Source organism: Squalius cephalus (genome assembly GCF_949319135.1).
Source record: "Squalius cephalus genome assembly, chromosome: 22".
NCBI lineage: Eukaryota > Metazoa > Chordata > Actinopteri > Cypriniformes > Leuciscidae > Squalius > Squalius cephalus.
The window spans coordinates 12161477-12171791 of record NC_137143.1 but is presented as its reverse complement, the minus strand read 5'-3'; positions in this window follow the sequence as shown (position 1 = coordinate 12171791).

The following is a 10315-nucleotide window of genomic DNA, read 5'->3' as shown; positions in this document are numbered from 1 at the left end:
AAAAACCCATAAGAGGGAAAACATGATATCAAACAAAACAACAACTTCAAAAACAACACATACCGGGGTTTCACAGGAGAGCGGGAGATGTAAACAAGACAACGATCCGACAAAGACTGCAAACACAAAGGAACTTATAAAAGGGACAAATCAGGCAGGTGATGAGGGAACAACAGGTGGGACAAATGAAACCAATAATGAGATAACAAGGAGGGTGGGGTCAAAACAGAGACAGGAACACAAACACCACATGTGCTACACGAGAAAGGACAGGCATGTGACACTTACAAAGCACTAAATGGTTTAGCTCCGCAGTACTTGAGCAGGCTCTTAACACATTATAGTCCTTCACGTCTATTGCAATCTCAAAATTCCGGCCAGTTGATAATACCTAGAATATCAAAATCGACAGCTGGCGGTAGATCCTTTTCCTATTTAGCATCAAAAACTTTGGAACAGTCTTCCTAACATTGTCCGGGAAGCAGACACACTCTGTCAGTTCAAAGCTAGACTAAAAACACATCTCTTTGACCTAGCATAACACATAACACATTATAGACTTATATAATTCAATATTAGGCTGCATAGTTTAGGTCAGCCGGAACCGGGAACACTTCCCATAAATCCTGATGTACTCGTTAAATCATAAGAATGGCGTCTACACTAATATTAGTCTCTCTGTTTATCTGAAGTTTACCGCAGTCCGCCGGATCCAGGGCCATATCCAGATCTGATGAAGGACCTGCGCCTGGACATGACAACGCAGTCCTGAAGTGTCAACCAGTCTCTCCCTGTTTACTGAAGTCAGCTGGACCCCGGCCGTATCCAGATCAGATGGTGGACCTGCACCTGGACCCATCCATGACGCATCCCTGCAGTGCCAGCCTCATCAGCCCTGTGAAGGCCTCATCGACACGACCAATCTGCCTTCTGACCTGTAAAGCTGCCTGGATCATAATCATACCACTGTTCGCTCGTTGGCCAGAGGAGAACTGGCCTCCGACTGAGCCTGGATTCTCCCAAGATTTTTTTCTCCATTCTGTCACCTGATGGAGTTTTGGTTCCTTGCCACTGTTGCCTTGGCTTTTTTCTTGCTTAGTTGGGGACATTTAATATTCAACAATATTATTGATCTGCCTTACTTAGGGTGGACGATGACACAATTTTCTTCTAGAAACAATCTTTGTTGTATTTTTTTCATGTTATCACTGTGAAGCTGCTTTGATACAATCTGTACTGTAAAAGGCGTTATATAAATAAAGGTGACTTGACTTGACTTGACTAAGGGATTGAATATTTAGCAACCCGAGATTTATCATTTGTTCATCTGTATTATATCTGTTTGTTATTTGTTGAACATCAATTACATTTTTACCCTTAAATGGGTTTGGGAGGTTTTTTCTATATATAATAATAATTATAATAATTTGTTACATTTATATAGCGCTTTTCTGGGTACTCACATTGCTTTACAAAGAATCTCCTCAACCACCACCAATGTGCAGCATCCACCTGTATGATGCGACGGCAGCCATATTGCGCCAGAACGCCCACCACACACCAGCTTATTGGTGGAAAGGAGACAGAGTGATGAAGCCAATCAGTATATGGGGATGATTAGGAGGCCATGATGGACAGGGACCAATGGGCAAATTTGGCCAGGATGCCGGGATTAAACCCCTACTCTTTTTCCGAAGGACATCCTGGGATTTTTAATGACCACAGAGAGACAGGACCTCGGTTTAATGTCTCATCTGAAGGGCGGTGCTAATATATGAACCCTATATTATTTTGCAGACACTACTTTGACAGCCAGCCACTGAGTGAGGACAGTCTGCTAAGTATCTCATCACTCCGGCGAACAAGAAGGGGGCCAGAGCAAATTACAGTGTCTGACATTGTACTTGCGAGTTCACACACCTCTTTAATGTTCATTTTAGTGATCTCCGACTAGCGAAGTCGAACATCATTAGTGCTGACTTGTATAATAATCTTAGAGAATTTATGATTAGCATTAGCCGGCAAACATGTGACTATGGTGGCTGGTGTCTCTGCGTTCCGTGTAATAGAATCGCCAATGTAGGACACATTCAACAGGATTCTCAGTGGGTGCTTCACTGAGTGGGGAGAACCTGTTTGATGTTATAATCGGAACGGAAGAGCAGTGTTTTGTTCTGCGACTATAGTGTCTCATAGTCACCCAAGTGCCCTGCTGCATGGGCTCTACAGCCGGAAAACGAATAATGTACAGAGTTCACTAAGCTAGTCGCATCCAAAGCAGTATCTAAAGCCCTTGCATTCTTACTATCCTCGATTAAAGTTTGGATGCGTGTCTCTAATTCTGAAATCTTCAGGTAAGTATTAGCACGATAGTGGTAAGACCAGACAATGAGAAGTGGCAGAGTGAGAGTTCACATATAAGTGTATAAGAGGATGGAACCAGTTAGTACTCCGGAGATTGGGTGGAATTGGAAGTTTCTGGTGTTGAAGGTGTGACTGCATCCAGAGAATTGTTCAAGAAATTAGGAGGAATAGAATTACTAAAATGTGATTTTACCATTCAATGTTTCGGGCCCAAGCCCTTCATCAGACATGTCTGATGAAGGGCTTGGGCCCGAAACGTCACATGTGGTGAGCAACCATTAAAATTGCAAGGAGCATTTTCTGGTGTGCGGACTCAATATTTTACCTCTGCAACTATTTGTCTGCCCAGCACCCAGTTTTATTGTTTTGGATGTGCGTGCTGTACCTTTGAACACCATTCAATGTTTCCCAATTAAATTATCACAGTTTCACCAACAGGTCATGTTATTCTGGAAGATTTTATATAATCATCACTTCACAACACACAATATACCACTATGGAATAATAGATAGGTTATACTACAGTTAGACACAAATCACTGTATGAGAAGGACTGGATGGAGAAAGGTATTTGGTCAGTGTCCCATTTAATTAATAGTAATAGTGGTTTTATATCATATGAAAATTTCTGTGTTAAATATAATTAAATTTGCATTCGGGTCAAATTCAAATCTATAGAGTTGGGGTACTCGGATTTGGACTCGGACTCAAATCCAATTTTGAATGAACTCGGACTTGTCACGCACTCGGGTGAATTTGTACTCGAACTTGACACGGACTCAGACATTTTAGACTCCGAAAAGTCCTTCCGAAAAAGGACTTGGACTCAAGTCTGTCTGGGCCCGTTTGGACTCGGACTTGATTGGTAAGGACTTCGACAAAGGTGGATTCGGACCCAACACTACAAATCTTTTACTGAAGCCATCCCAAACTCTATTATTTGACTAATTAAAGAAATTATATCTTATTCTATCCCCATTACCTTGCATCTCCCACCACTTTCAATTGAAGGTTGGAATTTCAAAGAAAGTCAACTTTCAAACAAAATTATTAGAAATAGCTGTAACAACATTTCTTATCCTATAGTAGCTTACAGAATCTGTTTCACATAATTTCTCAAAAGATAGCCTACCATTCACATACTTAGAACCAAATATTTAATATTTAAAATTTCATTTATCTCCCAAAAATTAAAGAAATTAATTTTAAAATTTTAAATGGGATATATCCAGCCACTGCTAGTGAATGCTTACGACTTAAATTCGGATTTAATTCTAATAAATGTCTAGAAAGCACAGATCATCTATTTTTTCATTGTATGTATGTGGATGCTATATGGTTTGATATTCATGACTGGCTTTATATCTCCCCTGGTGAAAAAAGTTATGCTAAGTATACTTACAGCTAGGCTAATTATCAGTATACTTCAGAATCAACCTAGGGTCCTTTGCACCATGACCTCGAGCCAAACCCCCCCCCCCCCCTCCCTCCCCCCCTCCCTCCCCAGAAGCCTTTTTTCCCTTGGTCGAACATTATTAAAGTTAGAGCTTATTTTGAAATATCAGCCATGTTAAAATGACCAACTTTACAGCAGAAAAAAGACATGTTTACAGCCTGGTCCAAAAAGTGGCTTTGGTCTATACAGCTAATTTTGCCCTTCATGACAACTGTGAGGGGGGTGAATTTTTTTTATAACTCATACGTTTAAATTATATTAAGCCTTTAATTTCTGCATAATTAATGGTGTCCACTTTTGAGTGACAGGTGGATTCCCACTGCTGTTGTCATTAGTCATCATTAGCCGTTTGTCTGCTGTCTGTTAGCTGTCACGTTACCTCAGTTCATTGTCTGACTGTAAAAATAAATAAATTCTGGAGTAACGCGCTACCAAGATGGTGACGGTCGGCCACGCCCACTTTAGGCTTCAAAAACGGTCTTCAGAAACCTACGGGTGACGACGTGTGTTACGACGCCCAGTTCCAGTTCCAGGAATGCACTAATATTTTGTTGGTAGTACCAGTTTGCAACAATTATTAGTTAACACTAAGTTGTTAACACTTCGGAAAAAATAATAATTCGTTGTTACACTACATCCTTATGCATTGCTTTCTGCCAGGACTTTTACGTAATTTTACAGTAATTCCTTTGGTTATTCCAAATATGACAAATTGCACACTTTGTCTTCAATAACAAATTTATATTAATAGATAAATAATACTTAGCTATACTTTGTACAAAATACTATTGTATACTATAATGTATTTTGAAAGTATACTTTGCAATGCATTGTTACAATGATCATTTCCATTCGTCTTGCAATGTACTCTATTAGACAGGTGAGCAAATATACATAAAACTAATCAATGTTATATAGCTCAACATGATGAAATGTTAGAATATGATCAGTATGTTATTCTAATGTTGATCTAGCTTACTGCTAGTCGCGTACAGACAAACTAACACATAGAATAACATTATAATTTTCAACACACTCAAATGCAGTTTAGTGTGATAGTGTAGACCAAGTGAAACAGTGCTGCTTTACCTCACAAATTTAATTTGTAAAATAAACTGATCTGTGTGAGTAGTAATTCAGCAATTACGGGTAGTTCGGTAGAATGAAATGCCCTTATTCCTTTATATGCGGGACTCACGTGTGGCGCTGATATCTGTCTCTCATTAGCAATCGCGACCTGCTTCATACTACAGTCATGTTAAAAACAATGTATTCACTCATCCATAAACATTATTAGATCCTTCAGCATGAGGACAAGTTCCATAATTCCGCTTATCAATTTACAGTGGTTCTCAACCTTTTTTGGGCCAGTGCCCCCTATCCAATATCCAGGTCCCTGAACGCCCCCCACCCCCAAACTAATGAGCGAGCAGGAACGAGTGAGAGTTAACAGATGAAATATGTGAAACATTTCGATTTATTAATACAACTGAACTATACTCCACAGTGATTAATCCAAAAAACAAGCTATAAACTGCATTGGCAGAGTAATCCCAGTGTTTCTCACAAGATTTTTGGTAAATCTGTGGTGCGTGGACCTCGGGCCTTGAAGGCCCCCCCCCCCCCCCCCCCCATTAACATTTTAATGTTAAATTCATCAATCTGGTGCACTTTGAGAGTTCAAAATTAAAAGCTCCAACCCATATTCAGTGTGCAAATTAAACAAAGAAAAAATCAAACCTCTTTTAGTTGTGTCTGTCTACATTACACTACTACATAATAATAGTTATAATATTAATCCCATGACAGTAGCCATATATTGTAAAACAAATGCACTGAAAAATAAAGGATGGTGATTAAAGCGGTAATGTTTGCACTTAGGTTTTATTACGCATTTAGGAGAGTATTGCAAGAAGCTGCTTACATTAACCTTACTTTTGAAAAAAAAAAAAATACAATCATGATTTTTCATGAAACATTATGTTAGAATTGTAGGCCTAAAATACCTTGGTATCAGCTTGTTTTCATCAATGGTATAATTAATACAATTACAATTAATTTGGTTTGTCGTGATTAATTTGTGTTCATAATCAGTAAAAAAAAAAATCTTCTACCAAGAATAAACACATTAACAATTAAATTATTATTGTATTATTAATTATTTTTATATCTTGAAACTACCCAAGCAGCGCTTCCCGCTCAGATGTGATGGCGGAATGAATACATTACCAAAATGTGATTGCAGAATATATTTAAATTATTCATCAAATTGTCATTTTCTCCTTACTGTCTTGCGAGTTAACAATAATGCCTGACCAGTAAATTACTTGGTGAACAAAGAAAACATTTTGGCATTAGGGATTGGCCTAAAAATGTAAAAGTTTTACCTTATAAATTGAATTTAGTTTAATTAATTTTAAAATTTGTCGCCGGAGTGAATGGGAACATGATTTATTGAAAATATTTGAAAAAATATAAGTGTTTCTTAAGTCAATACTTTTTAATGGCTTGTCAACTTTCCATTCCTCCGCTGCGTGATTCTAGTCAGTGCTGGATTCTAGGCACCACTGGATTGTTGTCAGCGCGAAACACATTTTTTAACACGTGAATGCTGATTCTTGTCAGCGCTGGATTCTAGTCAGTGCTTGAACGCTGGTCTATGACTGGAAAAATCATTTAAAAAAAAGTAACGATACATAGCTTAGGATACATGTCGCATTAAACTGGAAGATTTTAGAATGTTAGGCATTCTAAACTTTTGAATAAGAAATAATATCAAGTCGTCAAAATACAACTCGTCAAAACTCCGCAAATCACAACAAGCGTATCGGTGAGAACACTCATTTAAAGGTGAACTAAGTAACTTTTTACCTTAACCGAACAGCTTCGGAGTCACTGGAATAGTTATATGACTTTTTTGGGTTGAATGGTGGTCGTCTCGCACCCCCCAAGCGCCTGTGAGCCGAAAAACCACCCTTGCAACTTTGGGCCGGTGGGCCGCCGGCCTCAGCGTCAGGAAGTATTGCGTGATATCAGGTCTCGCGATGTAACAAATTGCTTTACGGCAAAAAAATCTGCTAAAATTCTGTCATTATTGCGCTCCCTCACGCTGTTCGAACCCGAATGAAGACGACGTTTTAAAGAATGTCCCATCTGCTTTGATGTCGTTGATCTATAGCCTCTGGTATCTGAGAGTTGTCAACGAGTTTTTCGACAGTGTTGTCAAATATATATTCCGAAGCTGTAGGGGGAGCTCTATAGAGAAACCTGCGAGCAAAAAGCGAGAATACAGCGAAGAAATTCCTGAAACTGCATAGCCCTGCTTTAAACAGCATATACACACACCCGAACTTGACTGCACATCATATTTTTGACATTATTGATACTGCTTTCAATCGTAATGCAATAGAAATTAACACAAAAAAACTGCCTAGTGCCTACCTACCTACCTGACGGTGGACTTGCGGTCAGGAGTAGAGCGGCTGCGGACGAATGTTTTTGTTTTTTTGGAGCGCTGCTGACGTATTCTTTTTTGACACCATAGACGCACCATAGACGCGTGTGCACACACAATATGACATCACACTCTGCGCATATGTTTTACAACATAATTTAACATATACATAGTTCTAACACTTTTTAAACAGCCCACTTAAAGTGTTTATTACAAATAAATGACTAAATGCTTAAAATGAATAAAAGTAAATGAACAAAAATTTGCGTTATATATTTAAACTCGTGAACTGAAGTTCAGGTGTCCATTTACACCTGAATGACCTCCTTTCAAAAATCTTGCTTCCTGTTGTTCTCTGAACGCCCCCGTTGAGAACCACTAACCTACGCCTTTGTTATTGGAAGAGGTTAGCGACCCCTAGCGGCGAAAAAAATTACATATTGTAGCTTTAACTGTAAAGGACATTATCTTGTAATGAACAATAACAAAGATGACTTCCTGATTAACAACATCCTTATGCTGGGGAAAAAAAGTTGATATACGCAAATCTAAGTACTTGAAGGTAAAACCAATATTTTGTGCATATGTGTGTCAGCATTTCCTCCGCATTCCAGGGTCCATTGTGGGCCTTGTGGAAAGTGAGAAGAAAAAGACTGTTTTTCCTGAATGCCTCACCAGCCAGTGTAGTGTGCCTGTGTGTGTGTGTGTGTGTGTGTGTGTGTGTGTGTGTACGTGTGTCTGTGACAGGTTCCGGTAAATTAGCGTGTCACCATCTTTCTGAATTTATTTCAAAGCATAATCGTAAAAGTTTAAATATGATCTTTTAAAATTAAAAGACTGTTTAAATAAAATCTTTAAAGTTTGAATACATTCATATCTTCTATTTATCTTTTAGAAGACTTATGTATGATATAAATGATTTTGCTTAAATTTAACCCATTGTATTATTTTTACTAAACAATGTCTGTTCAAAAAACTTTAGATTGTAGAAAAACTGTACTTAGTCGTCTTAAATCTCATTTATATGAAAAGATTCAATCGGCATTTTTTGTCCATGCGGGGTTTCAGTTTTTATGGTGGGGGCTTTCCATAGCTATAATGAATTTTGTACCGTACACCTAAACACAGAAAACTCCATTTGTACATTTTCAAAATGAAATAAATAAATAAATCATTTGATTTTGTGCACACACACGGTTCTAAAACATGAACTAATCTCTATTTTAAATTAAATTATTATTAATAACATATGTTACTAAAATGTAAACAAAGTTTTAGCTAAATAAAAACACTTTACATTTCCAGAGAGGCGAAGTAGTTCACAGTAATGTCACAGTAAATCTAGTCTGCTAATGCCTTTTCAGAGTACATCCAGAGTTTATACTAAATTCATTTAAAAGCATAACCTTAAAAGTTTAAATCAAATCTTTAAAGTTTTATTAAAATCATATCTTCTATTTATCTTCTAAGAAGACTTATGTATTATTTTTACTAAACAGCGTCTGTTCAAAAACTTTAGATTTAAAAAAAATTAAATAAAAATAAAGCAAAAAGTATGCTTGGGCGTCTTAGATCTTTTGTCCATACAAAATGTTGTCAAAGTTTTGTTGTTGTGTTGTTTTAAGAAATCCGAGGACTCCACATTGCTCTTATTTAGACTAAGTTGTATCATCTGGAAAATCACCACACAATTTCAGATAAGTAAAGTTTGTCTTGAGCGAATATTTAATTTTACTCGTCTTAATTCAAAGTATAAGTATAAGATCGTATAAGATCATTTTTACTTGTATCTCCCAAACTATCCTTGTGGAATAGTGTGGAAACACACAGGGTGAAACCCTTTTCTGAGAATATCGGTTATCTACTCAAAATATATGTAGAAGTGTAAATCCGGTGTTTAAAATCTGTCTGGTGGCCGCATGAATAGACTTTGGGGAGAGCTGATGATACTATCTATAGCAGGAAGCATGCCCTTTGACCTCCTCGATTTTGGAGGCTTTTTGTTTTTTGTTAAAGACCCTACAAGTTAGTCCTCCCAAAAGAATTTCTCCCATCTAGCGGTGAAATTCTATTTTGCATTTAAACGAATAGTGCTCTCTAGCACTTCGCTTTTTCAAATGCGTGTTGCAACTGCGGTAGCTGTAATGTGTCAAGAAGCTATGACAACATGGCTTCCAATAGCACATCATTGAGTTTAACGATACATGTTCTACTGTTATGGCAGCTATATAATGATTTACACAACCAAGCAATGAAAAAAGCTTGTAATTTAGACCATACCGGCTTACAGCATACACCTACAGCATCCCTCTTTCTCCTTCATTAGCTCTTTCCACCTGGGAAAAGCTATCTCGATATTTATTTACATCCAGATAAATTAAATTTGAGCTTTTTGGTGTCGAGGATTCCTTCTCCTGTGGCTCGGCATAAGTATGATCCTGCATTATATTGTCCAGCACAGTGCAGCCTTTCAAATGAGAGGTTAGGATTCCTGGTTTTCATCCAGGCTGCCCGGGTTCGACTCCCGGTATGGGAAGTCAATTTTTTTTACATTGCCAACAAAATTCAAGTTATTCAAGTTCATCAATAATCATTTTTAGTTATTCATAGTCTTAGAGGCCTACACGAACTGCAGAAACAAGCAGAAGATATGTAAAAACTCATAAATGCTGTTTCAGCACTGAATCATTTTCACAAATACAATTATATTGAATTCAGAAAATTTCACTATGGAATATTTACTTTATCTATCATAATTTCAATTTAGTACATCATCATTTAAACTTTTCATCTCATAATTATGACGCATAGTCATAATTTTAATTTAAACTTTTTGTCATAATTATTACTTAATTCAGAATTACAATTTTTGTCAATTACGCCTTTTTAATGTAACACTATTTTGATGGTCCTTTTGAATGTGCTGTTGACTATAGTAGTGTTGATGATGAAACGTGTTGAGTTAGGCTAGCGCTTTTTGTCCCTCTCTGGTATTATAGTGTTTCAAGATGGCGGAACGACACGGAAGACTCCTTGGACTT